The following is a 16,783-nucleotide window of genomic DNA, read 5'->3' as shown; positions in this document are numbered from 1 at the left end:
CAAGTATTTATTTTCCTCATTCCTAGGTAGGCTGGGGGTCAGCAGGGATTTCTGTTTCAGGGCACAGGTTGGCTGGGCTTGGGTCCAGCCTTTGGGTTGGGTTCAGGTCTACTCTTCACGTCCCCACGTTCTACATGGACCAGTGGCTATCCTGGAGCATGTGCTTCTCGAGGGAGATCACGGGAATACAAGAGACAAACCAAACCACCCAAGCACATTTAAAGCCTCTGCAACATCACTGTCCAGAACAAATCCCATGCCCAACCTAAAGGTATGAAGGTGGAGAGGTCTATTTTACCCACCATGAAGCCATGGTGATGGCATAGATAGAGAATTCTGTGATGAGGGGAGTGAACTGAGAGCAAGGATCCAGTGTGCTGCAGGTGACAAGACACAGGCCTTGCCCTCAGGGGGCTTACCGTCTAGTGGTGGAGGTGCTCGTAAAGATACAGTTGGGAAGTGCAGTGAGGAAGCATCTGTGGGTGGCATGGGACTGTGCGTGCATGTGCATGTGCATATGTGTGGTGTGTACGTGTGTGTGCATGAACGCACAGCTTGGGAGCATGGAGATGGTGGGTCCCTGCAGCCAGCTAGACAGCTAAGAAGATTTTCTAGAGAAGGAGACGCCCAAGGTAAATGCTAAAGGATAAAATAAATAGGGGCTCTTTTTTTTTTTTTTTTTTGCGGTACGCAGGCCTCTCACTGTTGTGGCCTCTCCCGTTGCGGAGCACAGGCTCCGGATGCGCAGGCTCAGTGGCCATGGCTCACGGGCCCAGCCGCTCTGCAGCACGTGGGATCTTCCCGGACTGGGGCACGAACCCTCATCCCCTGCATTGGCAGGCGGACTCTCAACCACTGCGCCACCAGGGAAGCCCGGGGCTCTTGACTGAACTGGAGAGAAGCGGCAGGGAAGCGAGGAAGGGCTTTACGGGCAGTCACAACTGTGGGTGCGAAGGCAAGGGGACCAGGAGCAGGACGGTGTAAGCCAGGAACTCGAGAAGCTGCTTGCTGTCCTTGGAGCATACTGGCGAGGGCAGCACGTGTCAGGAGTTGATGAGAGGTGGACGTAGGCAGGACCCTAGCCATGGAAGGCCTTTGTCAAGTGCTGGATGGCATCTTCCCTTCACCTCCAGAGCGCTCCCCACCCTCCTCCACTCCGCTCCCTCTCCTGGGTCACTGGCCTGTACGGACTACAGCCAAAGCCTCTCTTATTCTGGGAAGATGGCAGAGTGTAGTTCTAGCCTCTCCACAAGTTCCCCCTGTTATGGACTGAACACTGTCCCCCCACAATCCGTATGTTGAAGCTCTAGCCCCCAAAGTGACTGTATTTGGAGTTAGGGCCTTAAAGTGTAATTAAATGTCATTGAGTTCATAAGGGGTCTAATCTAAAAGCATGGGTGTCTTTAGAAGAGGAAGAGACACCAGAGATCTCATTCCCTCTCTCCATGTGCTCACAGAGGACAGGCCATGTGAGGACACAGTGAGAAGGTGGCTGTCTATAAGCCAGGAAGAAAGGTCTCACCAGAAACCAACACTTGACAGCACCTTGATCTTCGACTTAGCCTCCCAAACTGTGAGAAAATAAATTTCTGTTGTTTGAGCCACCTGGCCTGTGGTATTTTGTTATGACAGACCTAACAGACTAATATGACCCCACCCCCGGCAAGAAAACCTAACTAGAATAAAAAAAAATCAGAAGAGCCACAGACAATTTCTACAACAAAACTGGGTGACAAATTAAACCCACAAGCTCAAAATACCAATTGAGTGGGGACAAACCATAGTTACTAGACTCATGTGATACTGGTTTCTGTGTAGGAGAATGCAGAAGTAAGACACCTGGGCTTCTGATGGTCCTGAGAACAGTTAAATTCCCAAATCACCAACTTCAACTCAAAAGCATGGCAGGCCAATTCAAAAGCAGCTAAAACTAGAAAATACTTCTGCAGTATCCAATTTGTATATAAGTGCCAGGGAACCAGTGAGGTCTGATGGTGCTAGAGCCATCTGGGTCCCATAAACTCACTTTTGCTTCCCCTATACACTCCTGAAACTAATAGACTGGAGCTCTTTTTAATGACAAAGTCCCACACTGGGACTTGGAGAGTAGAATCCAAACTAATCAGGACAGGCACACTAGGGACAAAGAAAGAAAAGCTCCAGGCAAACGTGGGGTTGGAGGATGGAGGATCAAGGGATCTCAAGAAGTACAAAGTCATGTGTATGTGTACATACATATATATTATATATACACACAAACATATATAAATCACTGAGGCAGATTTTATTTTCTGAAGATGGCTGCAAAAATTATCTCCTCATCCCACATGGCCTTCTTTTTTCTTTTAAATTAATTTATTTTTGACTGCATTGAGTCTTCGTTGCTGCGTGCGGGCTTTCTCTAGTTGCAGCGAGCAGGGGCTACTCTTCGTTGAGGTGCACACATGCTTCTCATTGCGGTGGCTTCTCTTGTTGCAGAGCATGGGCTCTAGGAGCGCGGGCTTCAGTAGTTGCGGCATGCGGGCTCAGTAGTTGTGTCACGGGACCTAGAGCGCGGGCTCTAGAGCGCAGGCTCCAGTAGTTGTGGCGCATGGGCTTAGTTGCTCCATGGCACGTGAGATCTTCCTGGACCAGGGCTTGAACCCATTAACAGGCGGATTCTTAACCACTGCGCCACCAGGGAAACCCCCTTCTTTTTAAAAAATATTTATTTATTTATTTGGTACTGCTGGGTCTTAGTTGTGGCAGGTGGGCTCCTTAGTTGTGGCTCATGGGCTCCTTAGTTGTGGCATGCAAACTATTAGTTGTGGCATGCACGTGAGATCTAGTTCCCTGATCAGGGATCGAACTGGGGTCCCCTGCATTGGGAGCGCGGAGTCTTAACCACTGTGCCACCAGGGAAGTCCCCCACATGCCCTTCTTACAATGTGGCCTTGACTTTTGTCCCTTTAATTGTGGGACCTATGTACCTGGCTGGAACTTTGTGACTGGCTTGACACATAGAGTACCGTGAAAGTAGAGGCATGTGGCTTTCAAGACTGTCCAAATGCCATGTATGTCCACCTTCTTGCTTAAATTGTTCACTCTTGGAAATCAACCACCATGCTGTGAGGAAGCCCAACAAGCCACATGAAGAGATCACAGGTAGGTATTCTACCAGACAGCCGGCATCCAGCACCAGACATATGAGTGAATGAGCTGTGGCCCCAGCACTTTCAAGTCATCTCCACTTAGTCTTCCACCTGCGAGACCAGGCATCACGATGCAGAGACATGCCATCCTGACCGTATTCTTTCTGAATGTCTGGCCCACAGAAACTGTGAACACAATAAAATTGTTGTTGTTTTATACACTAAATTTGGGGTGATGTGTTTTGCAGCAATAGTAATTAGAACAATCACTTTGTAAACTCAACAGAATGAGGAGCTCAAGACCTATGAAGTTAGAAAACTATCCTTACTCACCTGATGTCCCCTAAAAATACTGGAAAATTCACTTTACTTTAAAAAGGAGCATCAGAAAAGCATCAAGGTTGAATCCTGTGTAAAATTATGAGAAAAAGGAGAATGAGTTGCAAAATAACATTCCTACAAATAATAAAAGCATGCCAGGAAAACATGTCCACAAAAGAGATGAAAACATTTCAAAAAAAATTAGAGAAAAATTTTAAATGATAGAAATTATGAAACTATATAAATCAAAATTGGATGAGCTCAGAAGTCAGGTGATTAGGGAAAAAAGAAGAAAGTTTTGAAAAGAATGATGATAAAGTCAGAAAATAACTAACTATATAGAACAAGAAACCATTTCAGAAATGAAGATGAAACGAAAAGGAACAGAAGAGAGAATAACCATAATAGAGAATATTTTCAAAGAAAGCTAAGATAGAAAGGAGGGCAAAGATAAAGAGATAAAAATATTCGAGAGTGATAGAACAGAGAAAATATAGAAAAAGAAGAGTGAACGTACATGTAATAGGAATCCCTGAAGAAACCTGAAGAAAAGCAAAACAGTGGAACAGAAAAAGTATTAAAAACTATAATTCAAGGAGATGTTCCTTACAGAGAGCATGGCCTGAAATTTCATTTGGAAGAAGCATCTGTATACCTGGGTGAGTCAACCCTGAGACTTATGTCTAGGAAAACTATTGGGCTTTAAAGGAAAAAAAAAAATAGACAGAATAAAAGCAAAAAGACAAATCACTTATTTTTTTTTGAATTTTTGAATTTTATTTATTTTTTTATACAACAGGTTCTTATTAGTTATCCATTTCATACATATTAGTGTATAGATGTCAATCCCAATCCCCCAATTCATCACACCACCACCACCACCCTCTCCACTTTCCTCCCTTGGTGTCCATACATTTGTTCTCTACATCTGCAAATCACTTATAAAGGAAAGAAAAACAAGTTGTCATCTGACTTTTCAACAGCAATGATTTATGTCACAAGACAATGTACTGACGTATTTCAGGAAATGTGAACAAAGGATTTTATACCGAGTGAAACTGACCTTCAAGTATAAAAGCCAAACTGTTAGGAACGTGGAAGGACACAAGAAGTATTTTTCCCTTGAGCCCTTCCTGGGTAATCCAGGCTTCAAAAAGCCAAAAAGACTGGTGAATCCTTTACATTAAATCTTGTGAAATGTCCTAGCTAATAATCAAGTAAGGAATCATAGAATTGAATGTCACCATTTTACATCCCTAATGAGTTAAAGGATCCAGGCACTGATCACCTGTGGCTGCTAATATCACAAAAAGAGAGATCATCAGACATTGTGCATCCCCTGATGGAAGAATAAAATATCACCTATTAAATAGAATTGTCCAGAAAAAGAAGCAGAAGAGGAGGAGGAGGAAGAGGAGTAGAAATGAACTTGGATCCAATCAAGCCTATAATCTAACTACCAATTCAAGGAAATACAAGGGACAAAGGAACGTTGTTAAAATGATACCCTCAACACTGACGCAATCCAGATTGTGGGAAGTTCTGCAGATGAAAGACACAAGTTTTTCAATAACAACCAAGTGAAAATTGCAAAGAGAAAAATAAGAGGTGGATAGGAAACATACATTAAAAGAAATTAAAGAAAAAACAGCAACCTAAAGGCATATGAATCAAAGACAATATATGGACTTCATTTGGATCCTGATTCAAACAAACAAACTGTCTTCCTACAAATTTTATAAAATAGTTGGTGAAATGTAAACTCTGATGGCATAGTTGATGGTTTAAGGAAGTATTGTTAAACTGTATAGATGTGATAATAGTATTGTGGTACTATTTTTGTAAAGAAGAGTTCTTATAGAGTTACATAGTGAAATACCAATAGTAACAGATGACATGATAGGCATGATACGTGGGATTTCCTTCCAAATAATCTGAAGAGGAGGAAGGAGTGGGGGGTGGAGTATAGATGGAACATGATTGGCCATGTATTGATAATTGTTGAAGATGGTTCATTATACTAGTCATTCTATTTTGTACATTTTGGAAAATTTCTTCAATAAAAAGTTCAACGAAAGTCTCCCTATTTCTGCCAGTACTTGATATCAGCCAGATGAAGAGGGGAACGGGACACACAGAGACCCTTCTGGCAGAGAGACCAAGTGAGGGAGCAGCTGAAGGGAAGGGAAACCTGCTAGGAGCCCAGGTGGGGTGGGCGTGTTCAGGGAGGAGCCTGGAGGGTATCCCTACACTACAGAGTTTGCACATTTTTTTTTTTTTTTAATTGAAGTATAGTTGATTTATAATGTGTTAGATTCTGGTGTACAGCCAAGTGATTCAGATATATATATGTGTGTATACATATATATATATATATATATGTATATATATCTGAATCACTTGGCTGTACACCAGAATCTATCTATATATATATTCTTTTTCATATTCTTCCCATTATAGTTCATTACAAAGTATTGAATATAGTTCCCTGTGCTATACACTAAATCCTTATTGCTTGTCTATTTTATATATAGTGGTGTGTATCTGTTAATCCCATTTATCCCTCCCTGCAACCCCCGCTTTCCCCTTTGGTAACCATGTTTTCTATGTCTGTGAGTCTGTTTCTGTTTTGTAAATAAGTTCATTTGTATCATATTTTAGATTCCACACATAAGTGATATCATATGGTATTTGATTTCCTCTGATTTACTTCATACTTAGTATGCTAATCTCTAGTGGCTTCCATGTTGCTGCAAATGGCATTATTGCATTCTTGTTTATGGCTAAGTAATATTCCATTGTATATATGTACCACATCTTCTTTATCCATTCCTCTGTCAATGGACATTTAGGTTGTTTCCATGTCTTGGCTATGGGGAATAGGGCTGCTGTGAACATTGGGGTGCATGTTTCTTTTTGAATTATAGTTTGGAGCTTGCGCCTTCTTTAAGGAGTAATAGGGAGAAATGGCAGGGTTTCAAGCAGAAGAGTGGCACAACCAGATTTGTTCCTTAGGAAGGTCACTGTGGATGCAGATTAAAGGAGGGTTTGGCAGCGAGCATCCAGGCAAGGAGCTGGGGGTGGCCTGGACAGGCGGTGTCAGTGGGGATGGAGGTGGTGGACCTCGTCAAGGTTTGTTTAGGAGATGGAGTGAGAGGGCCTCCTGACTGATTGGATGTGGGGGAAAAGGGAGAAGGATTAGCCCACTGATGCCAGACCCTGATCCAAGCCCTTGACATTAATGAGCAAATTTCATCTTTGCACAAACCCTTCGTATGGCTGTTAGCATAACTGACGCTGTCTTGGGCCTGTTCGGTTTCTCCTGTCCTTCCACTGATGCTACCCCGGACTGTACTATGCACTAAATCACTTCAAGGGCTTTGTAGTTAATAGATGTTGTTTAATAATCATTTGGACCAGGTGACGTCTATGCTCTGTTAGTCCCCAAACAATGATGAAGATCTTTACTGCCTATTCCCTGCACCCACGAGACTAGTTACCCATTCATAAATCTTGACTTAGGAATGCACGTCCTGTTTCCAAGCATGTACCCCCATACCCTAGGCTAACTCTAAAATTGTCTGAATGGCCCCTTGGCGGTGCAGAGTGCAGCCTCGAATGCTTCCAGGTCATTGTCTGCCCGATCCCACCCTGAGAGTAAGTTATCTTGTAATAAATGGATCCATTGGTTAGATGGAGCTGCCTGCCTCATTTTTCCGTCCGAAGATGCCTTCCTTCTCATTTCGGTGGGCCATTTTTCTTCCCTCCATCCTCCAACACCCTTAGAGGGAGATAACTGTTGTCTTGCCTGGATTCCTAGAAAGCAAAGCCTGAGGCTAAGAGCTGATGCCTACTGCTTTGTTAGGAAGAGAGACCCCAGGGGGCAGGTGGGAGGGAGGGACAGGAGTGAAGCAGGGGAGGAGGCAGAGTTGAAGCCAAGGTGTGTGGCCCACCTGGCTGCCTCTAGGTGCTCTTGAATGAATGCTCTATCCCCGGGGTGGGGGTATCCTTCAAGAAGGCATATAAAATGCACCTCAGGACAGTTGGACCAGGGGGAATAGAAGGAAGAATTTATCCACCAGCTCCTGTCTTCCACTGGCCAATGTCCACCCCAAGGGGCTACACACACACACAGCTATGCAAGAGTGGACACCAAGCAGAGCCCTTGGCATCCCATGCTTCAGTGGCCTCAAGGAAGCCCCAGGACAAGAGGTCGGAGGTGTGCAGCATGGACATGAGGCCAGGCGCTGTCAGGTTACACCCCAGAGAAGTTGGTCACAGTCCCTGCAGAGCTAGTTGCCACCTCAGTGGTAGAATGAATAACAGAAGAGGCCAAGAGCATCTGAAGTGTGCCTGAGAGGTATCTCACACCCCATCCTCATTAACATCACACCACCACCATTATCCCCATTTTACAGGTGAGAAAACTGATGCTCACAGAGGTCACCCAAGTAGTCAATAGCAGAACCAGGATTCAGACCCACACAGTCTGGCTCTAATGACTGCATTCTTATCCATTATACTCAGCTGCATCTTGGAGGCAGTGGCCCTACACCTCCACCCTTAGTGGGCCTACGGATTCCAAAGCCTTTTGAGGTGTGAGGGAAACTAGGCTTAATTATCAGGGAAAAAGGGATGTCATGGACAACATGATAAATATAATTAACACTGCTGTATATGATATATGAAAGTTGTTAAGAGTAAACCCTAACAGTTCTCAGCATAAGAAAAAAATTATTTTTTCCTTCTTTAATTTTGTATCTATATGAGATGATGGATGTCCCCTAAACTTGTGATAATCACTTCATGATGTAGGTAAATCAAACCATTATGCTGCTGGGCTTCCCTGGTGGCGCAGTGGTTGAGAGTCCGCCTGCCGATGCAGGGGACATGGGTTCGTGCCCCGGTCTGGGAAGATCCCACATGCCGCAGAGCGGCTGGGCCCGTGAGGCATGGCCGCTGAGCCTGCGCATCCGGAGCCTGTGCTCTGCAACGGGAGAGGCCACAACAGTGAGAGGCCCACGTACCGCAAAAAAAAAAAAAAAAAAAAAAAAAACCATTATGCTGTACACCCTAAACTTATACAGTGCTGTATGTCAACTCTATGTCAACAAAGCTGAAAGAAAAAAATGTTTAAAAATGATTGGGGAGGGACTTCCCTGGTGGTCCGGTGGGTAAGACTCTGCGCTCCCAGTACGGGGTGCCCGGGTTCAATCCCTGGTCGGGGAACTAGATCCCACATGCATGCCGCAACTAAGAGTCCACATGCTGCAACGTAGATCCCGCATGCCACAACGAAGACCCGGTGCAGCCAAAATAAATGAAAAAAAAAAAAAAGGTTGGGGAGAAGTCAAGAGTAGGGAAAAAAGAAGAGCAAAAATATATAATATATATTGGAAAACAGCTTTGCAATTTATAATTACCCATTAGTTTATTGAACAAATATTTACCATTACGTGTCCAACCCTATGCTCAGTGCTAGGGAGACAGAGGTAAAACTGATGCACTCTCCTTGCTGGGGAGCTTGTGTGCTGGTGACAAGACAGATGTGCATTAAGCATTCCAGAACAAGGCAATCAGTTCTGCTACCTGCTGGCTGTGTGACCTTTCTGAGCCTCAGTTTCCTCATCTGTAAGATGGGCCAATAGCAAACTGCAGCATAAGTGCTTAGCATAGTACCTGGCACAGAGTGTGGTAGTGCTTGTTACCGCTGTCATTATGTGAGAGATACAGAGGAGGGAAAATCCCTTGATGGTCAGGCCCCATGTGTTCTGGATCAGAAGCTCTGCTGTCCTCCATTTCCCAGCCTTGAGCACAGTGTTCCAGCCACCCACACAATGCTGCCGAATGAGCCGATGCCTGGCCTTCTCTCCTTTTTGGGGATCTTGGTCAGAAACTGGGTCAGCAGTTCAGCCCTAAAGCCCTGGAGGCCTCAGCCCACTTGGAGTCTCTCTCCAGGGCCAGCTTAGGCAGTGGGGGCTTGTGGGCTGATGGGATGCTGTCCAAAGATGCCTTCAGAAGGAAGCAAAGGGGCCCAGTTTCCATGGTGATGAGAATGCCTATGGGGGTGGGGGGTCAGCTGAATAGCACAAAGGACCATCTGACTCTTATTAGAGGCCTGGCAATGGGATATCTGCCTTGGGTCTAAGCTGCCCAAGCATATGCCTCCTTGGCTGTGGAGGGAAGGGGTTTATACAGGGGGCAGACAGATTAGTAACTCCCATCCCACTGGAGCACTTTGAATGGCCTCTGCTGTCACGCTCAGGAACACTGCAGATACCTGCCAACCCCTCAAATCCCTTTGCTTGAAACTTTCCAGGCAGGAGGTGGGAGGAAGGAACAGAGGTGGTTAGCAAACACTTTTGTAGCCCCTCCTACTAGAGACTCTACCAGGAGAGCTTGGGACTGGAGGACCTGGTTCAAATCCTGAGCTCAGCCTCTAGCTGGCTTCAACTAATACATAATCTCGATGAGCCTTGGTTTCTTTGGCAGGACGGTGTGTTGGAAAAAGCACCTGTTTTGGAATCAGGCAGATCTGGGTCTGAATCTAGGCTTTCACCCTTGAATTTATTGAACAAAATTTGTTGAGCGCCCCAGTGGGCCCTTCCCATTCTAGGTGTGGGGATTCAGCTGTGATCAAAGCCACCTAGCTCCCTATTTTCAGGGTGCTTAGGGTGCAGGAGAGACACAGGCCACGAACAATCAAATAATATAATGGAACGCAATGGAGTGTGGTATGATATCCATTTAGGCATACCAGGTAGAGGTTAGTGCTTTGAAAAAATATAATGCAGGGCAAAGCACAGAGAAGGATTCTCCCAGGGGAGATTACTTTAAATAATGTGTTCAGAGAAGGAGCTCTGGCCTGGGTAAAGCTTCTAGCCCAAATCTGAGCCTCAGTTTCCTCATCCGTAACCTGGACTGAAGCATGCCCACCTCCCAAGAATGTTGTGGGATCCCATAACATCACAAAAACCTTTACTGTCCAGAGTAAATGATGCCAGAAAAAAAGGCATATTTTTTAACCAAAGACTCGCTATCAGTGATGTGTGTCGGGGAAAGACAGTGTAGCAAATGAGTTCATCCAGTTTCTGATTTTATTTCCTTTTTTTCTTTTTCATTAAGGTTTCTGTGTATATTGATGTATTAATACTCATTAAATAAGTGTAAATCTGCCCCGAAAAACCCAAAATAAAACAACCTCAACAGTGTTGGGTGTTCTGTAAGTCCTCAGTGACATCCTAGGTTCCTTCTTCCTGAGGAGTTAGCGGAGGGGCATGATGGAAATTAAATTATAGTGAAATAACATGACAGGCACATAAAGGGGCCCAAAGGGGCCCTGGAGTCATCTTTCAGGCAGGAGAGCAGCCACATCCCGGCTGCCAGGCCAGGCCTGCCGGAAAAGCAGCCTCTTTGCAAGCGAACATGCCCCAGGCAGGGAGGAATGCGCAAGCGTGTTACCAAAGGTTACTCTGCGCCTGAGCGACCCCGTGCGGCTCCATCCAGCCCCACGGTCAGCACCAGTCCTTCACCTGTGAGAAGAGAAGGCACACTCCTATTCCCAAGATGTCCAAGCCCAATTTAATGGTGGAGAAGAGGTGGGTGCAGAAAATCCAGAGGCCCAACCTCCACCCTGCCCCAGTTTTGACTCCACAGCCCCAAGTCTTGACCCCAATCTGCAAAAGAGACTTCTGGCCACAGAGCATCACCAAAGTGTGAGTGGAAGGGGCCATTCTGAGGTCTAAGTGTCTGCTGGGGAATTGTAGTACAGAGGTGACCAGGCTCCCAAATGACAGGGCTGCCAGGCTAACTGGTGACTGGGATAGATAAAAATAATCCATGGCCAAGGGCAGGAGGTGAAGGGTGGGATCTCCCCTTGGAGAACTGGGGCAACAACAGACGTAACCTTATCAGGACACTGGTGGCAGAGCCACGGTCCCTTCTGCACGTAGATCTGCAGGCAAACAGGCTGCCAGGAAGCCACTCCCTTCGCCCTGAGTCCCTGCCAGAGGGTCTGCCCCCAGGGTGGCCTCTGCTCCCCAGCCATGTAGCAGCTGATGGTCACTTCAGCCCTGCTGGATGACAGTCACTTGTTCAGAGAGACAAGCTGGCAAGAAAGAGGATTTAAAATTCTAATGCTAGTTATTTCACGTTTGTCTGATCTTTGGGGTATGATTAAAGAAAAAAAATCTTGAGATAATGTTTTGAGGTCTGTTTATAGGACTTATAGTGTCTTTTGTTTTATTTCATTAGCACCATTTAGAGGGTCTAAAAATTTTATATCCATCAAGTTCTCCGAGAGTCAGATGCAGTGGTGGTCAGAGTTGGCATCCAATAACTTGCGGGTCCCTGCTGCCCAATTCTGCATCCTCCTGAGCCTTATCTGAGTTTGGTGGGTCTGGGGGGCCCCTCCCTAGGGCTGCGGTGGCAGCCAGAGAAGATAGCTTAGCCTCCTAATGGGGGCACTTCGGGCATCATGCCTGTGGACAGCGGTATAAGGTCACTTTTGCACCAGCCTGGCTCTTCCTGGCCCCCTGTCCCAGTTCCTTGGGCATCTGGCTGGGTGCGGGGCTTCAGAAGATTGGAAGCAGTTTCCCAGGGGTTAGTGCATTGAACGTTGCGCTCTTCTGCCATCTTGTGGTCACTTCCGGGATAGCAAGCGCCGGTTTCCTTGCCTCCCTGATGCTATGCTAGCCTTGGCCACCAGGGGGCAGCCCGATAAGGAAGGTTCCCCATCCAACCCCAGCTGTATAAAAGTTGATCTTTAACAAAACAGCATTGAGCTATACAGTAAGTCTCCTACATACGAACGAGTTCCATTCCGAGAGTGTGTTCGTGAGTCCAATTTCTTCGTAACGCCAACAAAGTTCGCCTAGGTGCCCCGCTAACACAATCGACTATGTAGTACTGTACTGTAATAGGTGTATAATATTTTTCACACAAATAATACATAAAAACAAACACAAAAAAATAAAGAAAACACTTTTAATCTTACAGTACAGAACCTTGAAGAGTACAGTAGTACAGTACTACAGCTGGCATACAGGGGCTGGCATCGAGTGAACAGGCGAGAAGAGCCACTGACTGGAGGGGGGAGAGGAGGTGGGAGATGGTAGAGATGAAGGATCCTCAGCAACAGGAGACGGAGGGCGAGCTGCAGTTTCACTCACGCCGGATGTTGATGGCACAGGTTCTGGTCCCTTACTGGATTCAGTTAGTTCTATCTACCCTCTTGAAAGAAACGATCCAGGGATGTCTGGGCAGTAGCTCGTTTTTTCTCGTCAGCGATGGCACGGTAGCACTAGATGGCGTTCTGAACAGCTGCTGCAAGCTTCACGTACCGTTCTTCGTTCGGATCCTGTGCCTCAAAAACTAACAGTGCCTCCTCAACGAAAGAAAATCCCTTTGTTGGCGGGGGTGGGGTGGTGGTGGGATGAATTGGGATTGACATATATACACTAATATGTATAAAATAGATAACTAATAAGAACCTGCTGTATAAAAAAATTAAATCAAATTTAAAAAAAAATAAAGAAAATCCCCTTGCCGTTTGCTCCGTCGTGAATCTCTTTGGTTCTTCAGTTACTTCTTCGTCCTGTTGTCGCTCCACCCTCTGCATTATTTTCACTTTTGTTTCCATTGTTCTCGCTTGGTGCTTCTTAGCAGTACCAGTTACATCACTGCTGCTTTTATGCTTGCTTCCGGACATCCTGGGCTTGAAATAAGGATACTATACTACTGTACTCTGTACAGTACTGTACAGTACAGCACACGGGAGCACAGCCTCTTGTAGAGGATGCAGGCACGTGACAACGTACGCCAGACACGTGAACTAACTTACGTGATTGGACATGTGAATGCATGCATTCGCATCTTTGAATGTTCCCAACTTGAAGGTTCGTATGTGGGGAACTTACTGTAATTCTTTTTTTTTTAATTGAAGTATAATCGACTTACAATGTTATATGAGTTTCAGGTGTATAATATAGTGATTCGATACACTGGAAAATGATCACCAGGATAAGTCTAGATGCCATCTGTCAATGTACAGAGTAGTAATGGTATTTTGACTCTATTCCCTATGCTGTACATTACATACCTTTATTTATTTTATAACTGGAGGCTTATACTTTTAAATTTATTTATTTATTTATTTATTTATTTTTGGCTGCGTTGGGTCTTTGTTGCTGCGCGCGAGCTTTTCTCTAGTTGCGGCAAGTGGGGGCTACTCTTGGTTGCGGTGCGCGGGCTTCTCATTGCGGTGGCTTCTCTTGTTGCGGAGCACGGGCTCTAAGCGCGCGGGCTTTTCTATCTTTTCATATTAGTGTTTTCCTTTCTCTGGATAAATACACAGGAATGGAATGGCTGGATCACATGGTAGTTCTATTGTTAATTTTTGGCCTCACGTGTATATTGTTTCCCACAGTGGCTGCCAGTTGACATTCCCACCAGTAGTCCTTGATGGTCCCATTTTCTCCACATCCTCGCCAACACTTGTTACTCCTTGTGTTGCCGTGTCTTCCCTCCCCTGGCTCGACCCTGGGTCATCAGCTCTGACCTAGACTGTCTGCCTCTTATTTCCTCTCCTTTCAACCAGGCGTCAGCTTGGTCACAGCAAGTCTTTCCCTATTCACCCTTCCCTGGTTCCTGATCCCTAAACACAAACCCCAAAGTCCTCCCTGCCTTCCCAGGCAGGCTGATCCCCACCAGTGCCCCGCCTGTCCTTCCTGGCTGGCCTCCCTGAACACCACACACTGTGTTCTGGCTTTTCTGGAGGTGCAATTCACAGGACATCAGCTCAGTCACGTGCAGAGCATTTAGGATGTACAGGATGTTGTGCACCTGTCACTGCTATCTAGTTGCAGAATGCTGTCATCACCCCAAAAGGAAACCCTCTACCCATGATGCAGTCACTCCCCATCCCCTCTTCCCCAGCCCCTGGCAACCAGCAATCGGTTTCTGTCTCTATGAATTCGCTTGTCGTGGAAAGTTCATCTACACGGGATCCTACAGTATGTGAGTTTGGGTCCCTGGCTCCTTTGGAGATTCAGGCACACAGTGGCGCGTGTGAGTGCTTCATTCTGCTCCGTGGCTGAGTGGCATTCCATCCTAACTGGCCTCCTTCTGTTCCAGGAGGGCACCAAACCTTTTCTTGCCTCCAGGCTTTCACACTCCCGGGCTCTTCCCTCTGCCTGAAAGTCTTCTTCCCTTAGTATCACCTGATAAACTCCTATGCCTTCTCCAGGTTTCTTTCTTGCCCCCTGGGGTCAACAAGACCCCTCTCCCAGGCGCCCTTCACAGCCCCTAAGTGATCTTTCATTTGTGCATGCATGAGGTTGTTGTTCAGGTCTGCCGCTCCCACTTTATCGGGAGCCCGGTGTTGGCAGGAGGTTATTCCTTCTTGTTCAGCCCCGTGACTTCAGTGACTGTAGTACAGTCCCTGGCCCTTGGTAGGTGCTCCATCACATCTCTGGATTAAATGATTGAGTGAATGGTTTTATTAAGCCCCGACTAGGGACTAAAAGTTGTATATCCATCAAGTTCTCTGAGAGTCAGGTGCAGTGGTGGTCAGAGTTGGCATCCAATAACTTGCGGGTCCCTGCTGCCCAATTCTGCACCCTCCTGAGCCTTATCTGAGTTTGGTGGGTCTGGGGGGCCCCTCCCTAGGGCTGCGGTGGCAGCCAGAGAAAATAGCTTAGCCTCCTAATGGGGGCACTTCGGGCATCATGCCTGTGGACAGCGGTATAAGGTCACTTTTGCACCAGCCTGGCTCTTCCTAGCCCCCTGTCCCAGTTCCTCGGGCATCTGGCTGGGTGCGGGGCTTCAGAAGATTGGAAGCAGTTTCCCAGGGGTTAGTGCATTGAACGTTGCGCTCTTCTGTCATCTTGTGGTCATTTCCAGGATAGCAAGCGCCGGTTTCCTTGCCTCCCTGATGCTATGCTAGCCTTGGCCACCAGGGGGCAGGGTTCTCCACACTAGGCCACCAGATAAGCTTCCCCTGTAAAACCCCAGGTTTATAAAGGTTGGTTGAAAAAAAAAAAAAACAGAATAGAGGTATAATTTTTTATTAATTATTTTAAAAATTTCGTTGTTCCGCACATCCTGTGGCATCTTAGTTCCTGACCAGGGATCGAACTTGTGCCCCCTTGCCGTATGAGCACAGAGTCTTAACATCTGGACCACCAGGGAAGTCCCCCTATAATTTTTTTTTTTACTTTTTTTTTTTTTTTTTTGCGGTACGCGGGCCTCTCACTGTTGTGGCCTCTCCCGTTGCGGAGCACAGGCTCCAGATGCACAGGCTCAGCGGCCATGGCTCACAGGCCCAGCCGCTCCATGGCATGTGGGATCTTCCGGGACCGGGGCACGAACCCGCATCCCCTGCATCGGCAGGCGGACTCTCAACCGCTGCACCACCAGGGAAGCCCTAGAATTTTTGTTTTTTAATTGAAGTATAATCGACTTACAATATTATTGAGTTTCAGATGTATAATATAGTGATTTTATACATTGCAAAATGATCACTAGTTGTAGTCTAGTTCCCATCTGTCACCATACACAGTTATTACAGTACTTTTACTCTATTCCCTATGCTGTACATTACATCCCATGACCTATTTATTTTATAACTGGCAGTTTATACCTTTTAATCTCCCTCAGGTGTTCTCCTCACTCCCCACCCCCAACCCCCACCCCGTGGCAATCACCAGGTTTTTTCTCTATATGTATGATTCTGTTTCGGTTGTTTATGTTCATTTGTGATTTTTTTTAGATTCCATATTTGAGTGAAATTAGACGTTATGTTTCTTTCTCTGTCTATCTCATTTTACTTAGCATTATACACTCTAGATCCATCCATGAGGTTGCAAATGGCAAGATACCCTGTTTTTTTGTAATTGAGTCATATTGAATTGTGTATATATACCACATCTTCTTTATCTATACACCTATGGATTGACACTCAGGTTTCTTCCATATCTGTGTTATTGGGAATAATGCTGCAATGAACATAGGGGTGCATCTATCTTTTAAAATAGTGGTTTTGTAAATTTGGTAGGTGGTGCTGTCCCCTAGCCCAACAGCTGCAAGGCCCTTGTATTGAGGCCCTGTTTGTAGGTGGGGATTCGTCACTGTGTGGCTGGCCGTATGGCCTGGGGCTCCAGGGGCTGGTGCTGGCCTGCTTGTGGGTGGGTAAGCTCCTGGCACTAATAGCCTAGTGGGAGGATTCCAAAATGGCACTTGCCAGCACAGTGTCCTTGAGATAGGAGTACTCAAAAATGGCTTTTGCCAGTGTCTACATCCCTAGTTGCCAAGATTAACAAGTGGTCTGATCC

Source organism: Mesoplodon mirus (genome assembly GCF_964341445.2).
Source record: "Mesoplodon mirus genome assembly, chromosome: 2".
Classification (NCBI taxonomy): domain Eukaryota; kingdom Metazoa; phylum Chordata; class Mammalia; order Artiodactyla; family Ziphiidae; genus Mesoplodon; species Mesoplodon mirus.
The sequence above is the reverse complement of the archived record's forward strand: the minus strand, read 5'-3'. Positions refer to the sequence as shown.